The sequence below is a fragment of the Bos indicus x Bos taurus genome, chromosome X (genome assembly GCF_003369695.1).
Source record: "Bos indicus x Bos taurus breed Angus x Brahman F1 hybrid chromosome X, Bos_hybrid_MaternalHap_v2.0, whole genome shotgun sequence".
NCBI classification, from domain to species: domain Eukaryota; kingdom Metazoa; phylum Chordata; class Mammalia; order Artiodactyla; family Bovidae; genus Bos; species Bos indicus x Bos taurus.
Window position 1 is genome coordinate 113,736,169 of NC_040105.1, and position 15,717 is coordinate 113,751,885.

Here is a 15,717-nt window from a genome sequence, read left to right on the forward strand (position 1 = left end):
CAGCCTCCAGGGTCATGTCCCAACCGGAGTAACCAACCTGAAGGAATGCTTTGTAAGCCTGTTTAGAAGCAAGAAGGCCAGGGAGCAAGCCCAAGTCAAGGCCTGGAGCTCCATCCACGCTGCCAGTCCTTAGCCCAAATGACCCCTGGGAGAGCCTCTTTCACACCCTCTTAGCAGTCCCCTTTTAGATACCAGGCTGTGGCCCTCACACAGGACAAAAGAGCCTGCTGAGTGGAAGAACTGAGGGACAGTGCCCTAGGGTCCTTGCACATAGGCCTTTCCAAGGTGCCAGTCTGTCCCCTACATGGTGACGTTGAACAACAGTGGCCCACAAAGGCCAGAGAACACGCATCTCCAAACCCACTGCTCAACTGTCCACTTACAGTGAAGACAGGTGACTCTCATGAGGGTTTCCTCCAGTCCCACACCCAGACTCTCATCCATTTTCAAATACAGGTAGACGGGTTTCCTTTGGTCACATCTAACTCAACAAGTCACACATGTCCCTGAGAGTGAGTGTATGTAAAGGAGGCCCATTGAAAAGCGCCTAACCCAAGAGCCAGCAAAATCACTTGATGGACCTGGATCTGGGTAAGGGAGAACAGGTCCACAGTGGTGGTGGGGACAGGGGCAGGGGCAGAGAAGAGGACCAGTGAAATGCTTGTTTTCAACAGAACAGGCTGTACCCTGAGCCCCCAATCAAGTCCTTCAAAGGGCAAGTACCCATGGAGACCCAAGTTGTACATGAGAGGCCAGGACTGGGGGTAGCAGAAGCCCAACCACCCCATTGACAAAAGGAAATAGGGCTTTTGAGGCAGCCTCAAGGGAGGCTGAATCCGAGACTCTGGGAAAGGGATGGGGAAAGCACACACACAGGTTTTCCCATATTGAGCACTCTAGGGCCACAAGAGCAGTCTTTATGAGAACAAATGGAAACTGAAGACAACAGCCTGTGATCTGCAGCAGGATGAGGTCTGGCGGTGGGCAGAGCCCGGGAGGCTGCAAGCTAAGCGGAGTGCCTGGCTATGCCCTCCCACACGGCCTCCTTGGGAGTCTGTGTTTCAGGTGCTTGGGAACAGTCAAATGGAACGTGAGGTCGCTCCCACTGTGCTTGAGCACAGCCCTACTCTGGGGAGAATTCAACCTGAGGGGCAGTGGGGGCAAGACAACAGGACTCTTGACTTTGGGGCCATCTGAACACAACCTGCCAACCAGCAGCGCCAAATGGAGGAGGCCAAAGCCAGAAGAGGAGCGAGGATGGGGGGGCCACCAACTCAGGCTAGGCCAACCAGGACACTACGGACCCCATCTTCTGGGAGGGACAGCTGCCAGGGTCCCATCTGACTCCTGGGGTCTCTCTTGGTGTTAGCCGAGCTAGGACTCATCAGGGCTCTTCAAGAAAAGCCAGCCACAGGCCTGCCCATTACTAGGGAGGGGAGTGAAGCCAGGAGCACATTTGTCAACCCATCCAGGGCCTGGCCTCCTGAAACAAGGCGCCTGGCAGCAGATGGAAGCCTTTTCAGGCAACCTGAAACATACTTTTCTGTACTTTCAGTGAAGAGACAAGCTAGGGATCCCATCTCCTTTCCCATCCCCCCTCCCCCACACTGGGCCAGGGCTGCCTCTCCGCATCACCTCTGTGATATCAGGAAGGAATTAAGGAAGCTGACCACTTAATTGGCTGCATGGCCCACAGCCGAGATTCTAGAATCTCCAGACAGTGTTTATTGGGCACCCTGACCGTGGTCTGAGGCCCTTCTGCCATGAGTGTTCACTGCTTAGGTAGTGAATGCTCCTGAGCTAGACTGGCTTCATGGTTAGTCAGAGTTCTGATGAGACATGCGCAGCCCCGCTGGCCCCATCAACTGGTGGAGAGGCCACAGCAGGTCTCCCCAGATCCAAACGTGGATTCAGGGGAGGCTTTGGAGAAGCTATGGGACCAACCTGAAAGTCCAGATCTGGGCCCCCAACAACCCGCCCCGACAGGGCCTGAATCCAGAAACAGCCAATGAGGAAGAGAACAATGCCTTCCTCAGGCTGTCCTTCCCAAGAAAGCTCTGGATGATCATGGAGAATGCAGCCTTCACCCCTGTGCACTGGAACGATGAGGGAGACACGGTGGTCATCAAGGCAGATCTCTTCCAGACGGAGGTCTTCCAGCACAGAGGTGCAGACAGGATCTTCGAGACAGACAGCGTTAAGACTTTCATTCACAAACTGAACCTGTATGTTCAATAAAATCTGCCCTTCAGGCCGCTCTGCGGGGAAGAAGAGGATGATGGTAATGTAGAAAGCCCTGGGGAGACTAGACTCGAGGAGCTGAGTGCTAGACAGGTTTCATTTCCCAGGAGAGATTTTTTTCTCATGAGAGGGTGGTTAAGGAAAGAAGAGAAAGTAGGGCCTGTCGTGTTCCACCATCCCCTAGACAGGATCCACAGGGGTGACTCCAGCCCCTGAGGGGCCGCTTGATGTCAGGGAGTGCCGGTAACACATCGAGTGTGGCCAGCACTGGGGGAGTTCTAGGGAGTGCACTTGCTAGGGCCTCATAACCTGCCAGGAATGAAGAGACCTTATCTCCGTACTTAAGCAAGGCTAGGACAGTGGTGGGGAGGAGGGCGGCGAGGAATGGCCATTCTCCCCCACGGTGGCTAAAGTGATTCATTTCCTTTCAGATCTATCGCAATTCCAAGTTTCAGAGAGACAAGCCTTTGCTCCTGCAGAACATCTAGAGGAAAGGCGACCCCAAAACAACTGCTCAGCCCACCACCAGCTCAACAGTGTCCCCAAAGAGAAAGAAGCAAGTGGTGATGACCAGACACTCTCCTCGATTTCATCACAATGAGTCCACCCAAGAGGCTGACAAGAAGGTCCAGAAGGGAACCCCAACGGTTCACAGAATCCCCCGCCAGTGCTCATTTCTGTTTTGTGGCCTTTGGTTTATAGGCAGTATAGCCGGGCAGGCCAGGGAAAACCATCTCCCCAGTGAGCTGGGTGGCCCCAGTGGAGAGGGCATGTCCAGCAATTCCATGTCTGTATCCCCGGCTACTGCTGGAAGGGACGGCGCAGGGCAACTGCCCAAGAGTCCCCCAAGGTACCCAGATTATGGTTTGGTGATGACATAGGTACAACACCTATGATTCCATCGTGAAGGTGGCCATTTCAGTTGTGGCCCCAAATGAGGCCCCTGAGGTGGACGAGGAGGAGGAGGAGTCCTCAGATTACACGTGTGCCCTCTGTGAGCAGTTCAAGGACAATCCCAATCCCTGAGCTGCCAGGTCCCTAGGGACACTCAAAAGCATTCTCTTGTAAGCAAAAATCTATTTCTAGCTCTAATAAAGTACAGCAAAACTCGACGGGAGTAAATAAAGAATTGAATGAGAAGTGTGAGTCTGTGTTCTGTCTGTCTATGCTATTCACACACGGCACTGGGTGAGCCCGATGAGGCTGGAAGCCCACACCCCAAGCAGGCCTCAGTCTGGTCCCCATGGTCCCTTTTCATCTGAAGCAGCAGCATTTCACACGTTTGGCCAAGAGTGTGGCTCCCGAGCCATGCGCTGAGGCCAGCCTAGGACAGGTGGGACCCTGGGCCTTGCCTTTCACACAGCAGAAGACCCAGTCCTGCTCCTGATGATGGGAGTGTCAACTTCCATGAGTCATGCACCCTGAAGCAGAATGGGATCCTCCTGGGTCCGCCGACAATGCCACAAGTTTCTGATCAGCAGCTGAGTGTCTTCAGCTCCCAATCTAGGGGCATGCCCAAGAGGCCCACTGGAAAGCAGGGTCACTCCACCTGCCAAGGGCCTTGGAAACACATGACCCCAAACCCAAAGACAAGTACAAGATTTCCACAAGCTGAATACCAGCCCTTGTTGCTCTGCCCTCATAGTTGTATTTAGGATCTAGGTACCATGTCCAACACACACCCCTTGGTCCAGACATAAGCCCAAGTGCCCAAGCATCCTGCAAGCCTGGTAACACTGAAGAGGGGGTCACAGAGGTCTGGCTCTTTCCATCTGTCTCCATGCTGTCTGTTGACAGGGGCGTGGTGACCCAGAGGACCCGTCCATCACATGCAGTCTGTGGGGAAGTCAGGAAGGAGGGCAGGACAGGTGGACAGAGGCACTTGGTGAGTTCCAAGACAGAGGGTCCTGAAACTCTGGGAGCACTGAGGAGGGGGCAAGGGTCCCGCTAGCTTTGCAGCCTAATAGCCTGCCTCTGGTCCTTTCTCAGCACAGACAGGCACAGTCCTGGGCTTGGCTTCTCCCTGACCCTCACCCCACCCCTCAGGTCCCAGCCCCATCACTGCCCATGCTCTGAAGATCCCTCATGTTACTCTAGGCCTGCTGAGGGCAGATCTGTGCTAACCAATCTGGCCTTGGCCTTGGGGCCACACTGGACGGCCCTGCCAGGTGTCTTCCCTAAGCCTTTGGGAGGCACCTTCCTCCCAGCCCTTCCCACACAACTGACTCCACTGTCAGCAGATGCCCTGGGCCCTGCCCAGATCCTAGAGAAAGAATGAAGGAGAGTAGGAACGTCTGTGAAGGGAGCGCTCCCTGTTCTTGCCAGGGGTTTAGCCATTGCTATGTCCTCTACTCGGGTATGTGACTGGATCCCTGGCTTGCCCAGTTTCCACCATTCAGTGTCTCAACCAACCCAACCCCTTCCTTTTGGGTGCCACCAAATCTCAACTGTGTGGGTGGGATCCCTGAGTAAGAAGGGGCTGCAAGCGCTCCTACCTTTCAAAGCAGAGGGTGCCTGTTTGGCGGCCAGAGGAGAAAACACTCTTCTTCCTGCTTGTCTGGGCGTCTTCACTTGCACCCTTGGAACAGGGAGAAAATCACCTGTGACGAGACAGCAATGTTGGACAACAAGCCACCACATTTTTCTTCAGGGCAGTGGCCTCAGACCACGGGGACCCAGGAGGGCCCAACTGATGTGAAACACACGTGCAGGTTCCCTCAGGGTTGGTTCTGCTCATCACAGCAGCTGGCTTGTCCTCCTGTGGCTGGGACAGGGACCCCATGATGCCTCAGCCCACAGCACAGAAACCCATCCCCCAGGAGTGATGGAGATTTACAGCCCAGAAGACTCCACAAGGAACAAGAGCAAATGACGTCTCCCCTCACACTGCCACTCTGGAAGGATCTGGGGGCCCGCCAAGTCAGTGGGCCGCCGTCCTCCATGGACTTGTGGTTAGGCCCCACCAGGAGGGGAACCATGGACAAGCAGCTGAGCCCTACAGGGTCAGGGCCTGGTGGGGTTGGCTCGCCGTGCTCAGGTGGCGCTTGCGTGAGGTCACAGTCCAGGGACAAGGAGGAGGCTGGAAGGAAGTTGAGGACACAATGCCAGGACACACACTTAGAAGGATGGTGGGCAGGGACTGTGGCCGTGGAGGGGACCAGAAGGTGGAGTTTGGCTGCCTGGCAGGCGGTCCTGGCCGCAGAGCCTGGAAAGCCTGCCAGGAGGTACCTTCTGCATATGAAGCAGGTCCCGCCTTCCTGCAAGCAGAACGAGTCATGGGCGCTTTGGGATGGCCAGGCTGCGGCCACCAGGCAGGACAGTGATCTGCCACCAACACCTGAGACCTCTGACAGGTGAAAGTGCAAGCTGGCCTTGGTCACGTCCTGCCCACAAACACTGAAGCCCTTGATTTCCAGTGTGTATGTCTTCCCATACTCATGTAGGCATGCACGTAGGAACAAAGCACATTCCCTTGCTCGCCCTGTCTGCTAGGAGACAAAATAGGAGCCTCCATACTCTGAGGAGCCTGGAAGATTAGGCCTGAAGGAGCCTCGAGACCAGCAGCCTGGAGAGAGACCTGGAGGAGGATCAGGAAGTGAGCAGCCAGCAGAAGAGAGGGACGGAGGTGGGAGGAGCAGGGCAAGGAGTCTTGGGCTGAAGTGTGGGAAAGACCAGGGTGAGGAGGAGATTCTGGAGAAGGAGGCAGGGCTGGCGTAGGGCGGGGTGGTGCCCCTGGGGAGCTGGGCTGGGGTAGAGCAGGGCCGAGCTGACAGGGATGGAGCTGTGGGCCCGGGGAACCCATGGAGGCTGGGCCTGTCCAGCTTCTTGGAGGAGGCCAGACCGTGCCCTTTGGAGCCCTTGCCATAGGCGTCTACTCCCCGAGACTTGGCGAGAGTCAAAGTGACAGCGATCACATTTGAGCTTCAGACTGGACCCCAGGGGCCAGGGAAGCCGTGAGAGGCGTGGCCTCTGGGCGGAATCCCCCATCTCAGGGCCTAAAGCCCAGGCCAGCTCTCCTCCAAGCCACCCTGGGGCTGCTGACCCAGTGCTGAGCAACAGTCTGTTTTTTTTGTTTGTTTGTTTGTTTTTTCTTTGTCTTTTTGGCAGATGAGAAGGAAAATCCTCACTGTGTCTCCTGCTGCCCCTGGGACCTGGGATGTCTCAGAGAAAGACAGCTTCGCCTTCAAAACTATTTTCTGAACTCTTGCTCTCATCCGGGGGCTCAGCCCACCCAGGGCAGCCACCTGACTCTGCTCCTGACCACCGCCCTCCCTACTGTCTCCTTGCCTCCCAAGTGCCTGATCAGAGTAAATGTTCCTTTTCCTGTCCCCACTGCTACTAGCTGAGCTCAGGCCTCATGGCCTGGGGCCAGTGCTGTCAGCCTAGTCTCCCCACCTGCCTAGACCCCTCTTGTCTCTTCTCCTCCAGTTGCACACCATCGGTTCTGTGTCACACCACACACTATGTCCTTGTCAACCTCGGATTGAAAGTGCAGCTGAGCCCTCTCCTGTTTAAGCCCCAACCTGTCTGTGGTGCCCTGGGGGGAGGCTTCCAGTGGTCTCAGGTCTCCTTCCTCATCACCCCGCACTCTGGGTAGCTGTGCTGGCCCTGCACTCTGCACAGAGCACATCCGGGACCCCACACTTTCTCGTGCAGTTTTGTCCCTGGACCACTGGCTCCTCTTGTCCTGACAACCTATTGTCCTCCTTCCAGGTACGACGGTAACATTCTTTTCTCCGTTCACTCGGGTGCCAGATGCTCTCATCTGGGAGTTCTGGGGCACTCTGCATCTTCCTGCTGCCTGTCTTTGCCCCTCTCTTCCTCCCAGGCTGTGGCTGCTGTGCACGAATCTGGACCCCCCCCCAAGGGTCACCAAGTTCCAGGAAGGCAAGGTCGGTGTCTCCCTGGTTCCCATTAGCCAGGCACCCACACAACTGCTGCCATGGGAATGTTGAGTGGTAAAGCAGTCTTCTCTTCCAGCGTGCAGCCTGCTCTCTCCTTGCAGAAGCCTCCCAGGCACAAGTTGAGGGGTAGAGGCTGCCTCCTGGATTTGAGGCCTCAGCATTGCAGGAACCCGAGCGATCACCACACCCAACTCCCTCATGGTGGCAACCTGCTCCTCGCCCCAAGAGTGGTTACCAGCTGTCTCCAGAAACCCCAGAACCTCCTGGTAGTGGTTTCAGATCATGAGGGAGGGTCCTGTGAACAGATTGTGGGCTGCTGCTGTTCCTCCAAATCCTGGTTTTGAACGAGACCTTGCCCAGTGAACTGGAGACCTATGATGTGTGGCTGCTGATGGGAGCAGCTGTGAGGACCTGCTCCATGGTGTTTCTCTGCACCCATCCCTTCCCTGCTGCTGGCCCCAGCTCTCCTCACGTGCCCAGATGTGGGGACTGAGCCACAGGGAGTGCTGCCTCCCACCCCACCTGGGTCTCTGAGGCTTGGTGAGGGTTCCACGTTGCTCCTGCTGTGTGTTTGAGGGCAGCACTGACCTGGGACGGGCTCAACCCAGATTCTCGGGTTCCCGCATGTCCTCCTTGGCCGATGCGGTTTCCTCTCTGAAATGCCTGTTGCCCATCTCTCCACTGAGCTGTGTGTCTTTTCTGTGCTGAGTTTTGGGCACTTCTTTTGGGTCTGGGTGCTTATCCTGCCCTGGTTGGTTGTGTTTCAGATTTATCCTCTTCTGTTTGCAGGCTAGTGGCAGACTCAGTATTCACCTGGTCTCTTGGAGCCTTAAGTACCCCAGAGGTCAGTGCGTGGTCCCTCAGGTCCTCCCAGTGGGGGCTGCCATCCACCCCCAGGCTTGGAACCTGGGCCGAGCAGTCCCCAAGGAGACTCTGCCCTGGCATCCAGCACTCTGCCCATGAGAGAGGGCTCCTTCATATCCATGTCAGTCCCTCGGTCCCTGCCTAGCTATAGTTCTGGGCCTTGGACTCCCACACACTGGACAAGCCCAGGCATGGACATGTAGCTCCAGGAGGTTGACTAGCCTTCCCCTCTGTCCCCAGGGCAGCTCCTGTTGGCTGCATCCCTCTCCATACATCCCAGATCGAGGGGCAAGCCTGAGAACTGGACATGTTTTTATTTCATCTCAGTTTCACCACAGTATCTTGAGAGGACATGAGTGGCCACTTGGTTGCCACTTCTCGGGGTGCTGCCTGCCAAGGGGATGGGACACTGCCCCAGGGGGACCTCAGGACCTTCTGTGAGACTCTGGCGCTGACCTGCTTGCATTCACATCACAGGCCTTTATATCACATCTGACCTGGGACCTGGAGATGCTGGTTTGCGCATCTCCATCACACCCAAGCTCTGGGGTCTATGCGCTCTTCACTGTCTTCTGTCTGGGCAGGTTGTCCACAACCCAGGCACCAGGCCCTCCTAGCACTGGAGGGGGCTTCTGGACACCGGCTGAGGGCCACTGAATGGGTCCAGGTGCTTTGTTTGAGAGATCGAGGAGCAGGGAGGGTGGTCTCAAGTGTGCATTGCCATCCCATACTCATGGTGAGAGGACTTTAGTGAGTGGACTCTCATGCTCTGGGTGGGAGCCCCATCGAGCTACCCTTTGAGTACTTGCGTGCCCACCATGGTGACTTGGCGAAGCACCAGGAGGATGTGAGAAGTCAGGAGCAGAGGATGCCCATAAGGCACCACCAGAGCTGAGAAGGATCTCCAGTTCATGAGTGGGGCATGTATTCCCCCTCTTTTTCTGTGCGTTTCTCTCTTAATCACTGGAGTTCACGCGGGGTTTCTGTTTGGCCTTACCATTTTTCCCTCACATAACATGTGCCCCCAGGTTCTGAAGGACTCTTTGACAGATGTCTCACTAAGCCCTGCACTTGGCTCCGGGGGATACTGCATTCCAGGCTCTCCCAGCTCAAGACAGACTGATGAATCCTCGGGACTGGCCCAGTGTCCCTTGCCCCTTGACCCCCTGTGCCCAGAAACCCCAGCCCAGGGGGTCTTCCCGAAGTGGCTGCAGAGTCAGAATTACCTGGGTATCTCACATCAGTGTCAAGTTGACCCTGGGTCCAGCAACTTCCACCCCTCTGGTGGTCCCACCTCCCTGCGTGGGGTCACCAACGCAGAGCCCAAGGTCCTTGTGAGAGGAGCTGGGGTTGTTCCAGTGTCTGTTTGCTGTGGTCCTTCCTCTGGGACCCACTCCATCCGTGTTCCAGGTCTGAGAACTGGCTCAGGGGCCAAACCTGAACGAGGGATCTTGACCTGTTTACTGGGGCGGCTGCTCTTGGCCTCAGTGTTGTTTTGGACTGTACCTTGGTCCCTTGCCCACCCATCGAGCCCCAAGGAGGCCATGTTGTACTGATCACCTTCCCCACTCTGTGGATCTGGCCTCCTGGGCAGTGGCAACCCTTGTCATGGCCCCTGGCTCCTGGCCACTCATTACAACTCCCTGACCTCTGCTGCAGTCCCTGGGCAGTGGGAATGGTGGGAAGGAGGTGTTGTCCGTCTCCTCCATCACCAGGCCTGGCGAGCTCAGCCTATGTTGTGTGGTGACTTCGCTCTGCTTGCTGGCCGGGCAGTAGGTGACCACCTCTTCCCATGGTTCCTTGGTTCTCCTGCTGGTAGTCCTGTGGGTCCTGCCACATCTCGGGGCGGCGAGCTCCCCTGCTTCCTGGGACGGAGGGCACCTGTGAGGGAGGGCTCCAGTCCCATTTGCTCCCTTGGGGGTGGGGGTGAGGGGTTCTCCAGCTCATTGTGGGGTGGGGTGGGTGGGCTGCTGCCACAAGCTCAGAAGTTCAGAGATGTCTGGGTAGTCCTGGTCTTCAGGGGCCTGCCTCCTTGTCTCCCAGCTTTAATGTCAGGGATGCAGGTTTTCCCAAGAGGACCTCTGATGCCAGCAGGTCAGGCCTACCTTGGTAGAATGCTCAGTATCTTTGAGATTCAGCCATTCCTGTTGAATCCTGGGCAGATGTTTGTCCACTGCCTGAGGTTTTGTCAGCTATCGGGGAGACCCTGGGCCACCCCTTGGTTCTCATTGTTTTTCACCCTGAGCTGCTCATCCCCTGCGGACAGCAAAGCAAAAACGTCACTTCCCTCTATTCCTCCCATGATCCACAGGCCTGGGTCTTCTCACTTGCCAGAGAATTCCTCTCCCCCTGCTAGCCCAGCAAAATTCTAGCAGCTGGGCTGTGGCCTTGAGCCCAGGGCTGAGTACACACCGACTACCCCCAGGATGGGTCCTCATAAACAGTGGGACAGGGGATGTCAACCCTGTAGCAAGGCCCTATCTCACTACCTCTCACTCGGGCCAACCTTCTTGGGATGGGTCTTTCGTGAGGCTATTCCCGGGGGTGGGGTGGGGGGGGGAGTTGGTGCCAGAGGCTGGCTGGGGACTCACCACGAAGGGGACAGGGAGCAGGCAGAGTTGGGCAGGGCATCCCTTCACCTGCAACGTTGACCTGACTGTTCCTGCCAGCCGGTCGGGAGGTGCAGAGCACAGATAGGCATTGGAGGTGTCCACAGTGGGCCCTGGTGCCTGGGCCCTCACAGTGCCTGAGGTTCATGATCACTACTGGCCGAGCAGGAGAACTGACAAAAGGAATTGGTGCCTGAGCGGTGGCTGTGTCTACACACAGGATGCCAAGTGCTTTGCCTGGGTGGCGCCATGCTCTGCCCTGCATGCAGCCTGGTGGGAGGGGCTCTTGGCTTTTTTCACAGCAGATAGCTGCTGGGTTGGGGAGGAGAACTCTTTCCAGTGCACTGGCCACCCAGCCATCTGCTAGCTCTGGTGTAAGCACAGCCTGATGGGAGAGGGCAGGTCTGTGTGCCAGACCTCATGAGGCAAAGCGTGTTCAAGCCCAAGGACACCTGTCCTGCAAGAGGCTCCTCCACCGTGCAGGGTGTCAGGTGTCCACTCACCCCTGCATCACTCAGGGCTGGAGTGTTGGGAGACTGGAGTGCATTTTCCAGGCAGACCTGTGCAGTGCAGAGCCTGAAATGAGGCAGAGGTTGGGGAGTATTAAGAGTGGGGAACCAACCACTGACTCATATCAAAGGACCATGGAGGGGTTTTTAGACGGGAGGGCCATCTGGATCGGGCCTTGTAGTGAAGAGGGTCTCCTTGGCTGGGAAATGGGGGGAGGTCCCCCCGATAGGTCAGACCCATGGAGGGAACTGAGCCCAGGTGTGTGGCTGGAACAGGCAAGTCTGTGTAGGGTCACCAAGCTGACACCGTCAGTTCAGGTCCCCCAAGGGATTTTTGGCAAAGGATTTCTAGAGACTCTGATGTGCTGTAAAGTTGCATCCATTGCCTGCAGAGGCAAGGCTGCGTGCTGGTATGTGCAGCACTAGCCAGGTAGGCTGGGCAGGCTCTGGTCCTCCACAGAGGCAGTGTGGGAGGAAGCAGACACTCCGTTCTGCCATCTCAAACCTGGATTTGTTCCCAGCACCACCACTGCTGCAGTGTGAGTCTCAGCAAATCACTCCCTCTCTGAGTCTCCCTTTCTTTATCTGAAGGATGAGCACAGTGTGAAATGTCCCCATTAGGAGTAATCCTATTTGTCGGTGCATCTGATAGGAGAGAGGAGGTCACAAGATGAAAGCACATGAAAGCAATCTATAAACCAGAAAGCACCTACTACGAATAGCGGTTGAAGAGGCATCTCTTTTCCCAAGAGAACTTTCCCCAGAATGAGTGGGAATGCAGGCTTGTGCCTTGAAACCTGCAGCTGGGAGACAGGCAGACAGTGAAGAGCCTCCAACTCGGAAAGGAGGAGAACATGGCCACCATCAGCCCCCAGTCCCAAAGGTCCTATAGGATGTGGCCTGGGTTGGGACTTGAGGGCCATTGGTGGATTTTGAGTAAAGATGTGTATAGTGGCCCCTGGGGTCAGAAGGCAGTGTGAGCTGAGTCAAACTGACAGGCTTTGTGAACTAGGGGCTGTACCATGACCAGGAATCCATAAAGCTGGAAGCCTCTTCCCTGAACTGTGCGGGAGTCAACATCTGCCTGCTGCCTCAGGTCCATGATCTGCTGTTCACCATTTCATCACCCAGAACACTTCAGCAGCCAAGTGTTTTCAGCAACTTGATCTAAACCCTTTTGGTAGTCCCACCAAAAATAGATGATACCAAGAAGCTATTTATAGTATCCTGAATTTTCTCTACGTATCCCACTTGGTATTAACAGTCTCATGGTTCACTGCAGCCATGTCAGTATGTCTGCCAGCCCCTGCCTGCATATTGATGATCTCTGTGTCCCTATTAATGATTTCTAAATCTCTAAACTCTCGTGGCCCCCAAGGCTTTTGGACAAAAGATTAGGCACACATGACCCCAGCCCCAATAAGAGCCAACACTTTCAGAGGACTGACAGAGACCCAGGGATATTGGATGCATTACCTTCTTCCAGCCTTCGGCCTGCAGGAATGCCCTTCCTGGGACAGGCAGGACTGAGGGCCAGCCCCAGGTCAACCTGGATGACTACACACCCCACCATCTGCCAAACTGCCTCAGGATGTGGGATATTTTGGTACCAACCATGGTCTTCTGTGGTAGAAATGGGAGGAACCTAGAGCTAAAAAGGGAGAAGGCAATGGCACCCCACTCCAGTACTCTTGCCTGGAGAGTCCCATGGATGGAGGAGCCTGGAAGGCTGCAGTCCATGGGGTCGCTGAGGGTCAGACACAACTGAGCGACTTCACTTTCACTTTCCACTTTCGTGCATTGGAGAAGGAATGGCAACCCACTCTAGTGTTCTTGCCTGGAGAATCCCAGGGATGGGGAGCCTGGTGGGCTGCCGTCTATGGGGTCGCACAGAGTCGGACACGACTGAAGTGACTTAGCAGAGCTAAAAAGAGGAGGGACCCTTGGCAAGCACGTGTATTCACTAGGTTGTAATTCCAGAAACCTATACACCATCTTGTTTCAGGACATCCGGAGCCTGGTGCGGTCTCCCACTACAGCCTCACAAAACCTGGATCCAGCCACACAATTCTCGGGTGTTAACGTGATTCAGGAGTCTCTGGTTTTGAGATACAGGCGATGACACCAGAAGCTCAGCAGCATTAAGCCCACCTCGTTGACTTGTTTTCATTGCACACTTCTCAAGCGCTGATAGGAAATGCAGGTAGAGGAGATGGCGTAAATGGCATTGTGCTGCAGTTGGTGCTGCTTGCCCTGCTGGGCGGCTCCCTCTGTCTCGGAGAAACCTGTGAGTTAACTTTGGACAGGATGGAAAGTTGCCTTCAGGGAGTGGCACCCGGCCCTCACTTGCAACATGCTTAGTAGCTAATCATATTCTTAGGATTGACCTGGACCCAAAATTGCAAAAGCCATGTTTTCCCTGAGCAAAATTGTGGTTTTCTGTCAGCCCATGATCTGGAAGCTGTCTCTTGCTCGCCCACCCTGGCTTCTGTGCCCTGGTCACCCTCCAGGTACCCCGGTTACCAGTGAGGGTATATGGTCATCAGCCTCACAGCGCAGGGCTGAGCAGCCCAGATCAGTGTCCTTGCCTGGGTTTGTCCTTGGCATTGTGGTGTCGTGGCTCAGAGGCCAGGGTTTAAGATCTTGAGCCACTGATGACTGTTTTCCAGCCTAAGGTTTCACATCTGTATGCTGGGTGTAGTAACAGTGCACAGTTGCTGGGACAGCAGGGAGGGTTCCATAAGTTGAAAGGCTGGGATAAACTTGGTGCACAAAGATGTTATGGGGAAGGGAACCAGGAAAATTATGCCAGGGTCTTTCATCTGCTTTTGGGACTTATCGTTGGTTGACAAGGGCAGAAAAAAGTGCTCCATGCCACCTTGTCTCCAGCCTGCAGTCGTGTCCCTCTGGGGTTCAGGGGACTGTTTTTAAGAAGCTTCCTGTTGGCATAGCAACATTGCTGGGAGAAATATCAATAAACTCAGATATACAGATGACATCGCCCTTATGGCAGAAAGAGAAGAGGAACTTAGGAGCCTCCTGATGAAAGTGAAAGAGGAGAGTGAAAAAGCTGGCTTAAAACTCAACATTCAAAAAACTAAGAGCATGGCATCCAGTCCCATCACCTCACGGCAAATAAATGGTGAAACAATAGAAACAGTGAGAGACTTTTGGGGGGCTCCTAAAATCACTGCAGATGGTGACTGCAGCCATGAAATGAAAAGACACATGCTCCTTGGAAGAAAAGTTGTGAACAACCTAGACAGCATATTAAAAAGCAGAGGCACTACTTTGCCAACAAAGGTCCGTCTAGTCAAAGCTATGGTTTTTCCAGTAGTCATGTATGGATGTGAGAGTCGGGTCATAGAGAAAGTTGAGCACTGAAGAATTGATGCTTTTGAACTGTGGTGTTTGAAAAGACTCTTGAGAATCCCCTGGACTGCAAGGAGATCCAAGCAGTCCATCCTAAAGGAAATCGCTTCTGAATATTCATTGGAAGGACTGATGCTGAAGCTGAAACTCCAATACTTTGGCCACCTGATGCAAAGAACTGACTCATTTGAAAAGACCCTGATGCTGGGAAGGATTGAAGGCATGAGGAGAAGGGGATGACCGAGGATAAGATGGTTGCATCGCATCACCGACTCAATGGACATGAGTTTGAGTAAACTCTGGGAGTTGGTGGCGGACAGGGAGGCCTGGCATGCTGCAGTCCATGGGTTTGCAAAGAGTCAGATATGACTGAGCTGAACTGATTGAGAACCAACGGCAGCCACCAGTTCCTATTTTCACTGCAAATTGAAGCAGAAATGCAGTGGCTTAAATCACAGAACAGGTGTTTCAGATTAAACATTAGGTGAAATTTCTTTTTTCAGATGTATTTGATAAACTCTGGAATGGATTGTCATAGGAAATTTTGAAGCTTCTTTTCTGGAAACTTTAAGAAAGAGGATAGATATTCATCTGCCTGAGACAGTGGAAGCATAATTCCATCTGGAGATGCTCTGATGCACTGGCTTCAGGTGGGAATGGAAGGGAAGAGCGATCACCTTTCTACTGAAGTCTCCTGGCCAAGCATTTCATTCCACTTTTCAGAGCATTTCAGCATTGCTGATTTTATCTGATTTCAAAAGTTATACATGTTCATTACCTAAAATTCAGAGAATGCAGAAACATATGAAAAAGTAAAACTCAAACAAAATCCTATAATTCAGAGGTAACCAAAAATATTTTTTCTGGCCTATATATTCTCCAGACTTTTTTTTTTTTTTTTGTACATTTCGCATAGAATTTTCCAAAAAAAAAAAAAAAAGTATCGCACTGCACACTTTTGTAGTCTAGCTTTTGTACTTATTATAATGTGGGGTTCTTTCTATATCACTAAATATGGCTTCATATAATTTTTGGTAGCCAAAGACAATTCCATGATATCCATGTAGCATAACTTATTTAACCAGGTTTATACTGAGGAGGTTTAGGTTGTTCTCCCTGGAAATCCCTGTACATATGTTTTTGTGGAGTTGTCCAGTTATTTCCTAATAATAAATTCCTGGAAGTGAAATTGCTGTATAAGGGTATGGCTGTTTAGAT

The 15,717-nt window shown here is 53.9% G+C and overlaps 1 pseudogene; it reads left to right on the forward strand.

Annotated features, from left to right (window-relative positions):
- Positions 1-1,813: 1,813 nt before the first annotated feature.
- Positions 1,814-3,267, forward strand: LOC113888164 (annotated as a pseudogene).
- Positions 3,268-15,717: the final 12,450 nt, after the last annotated feature.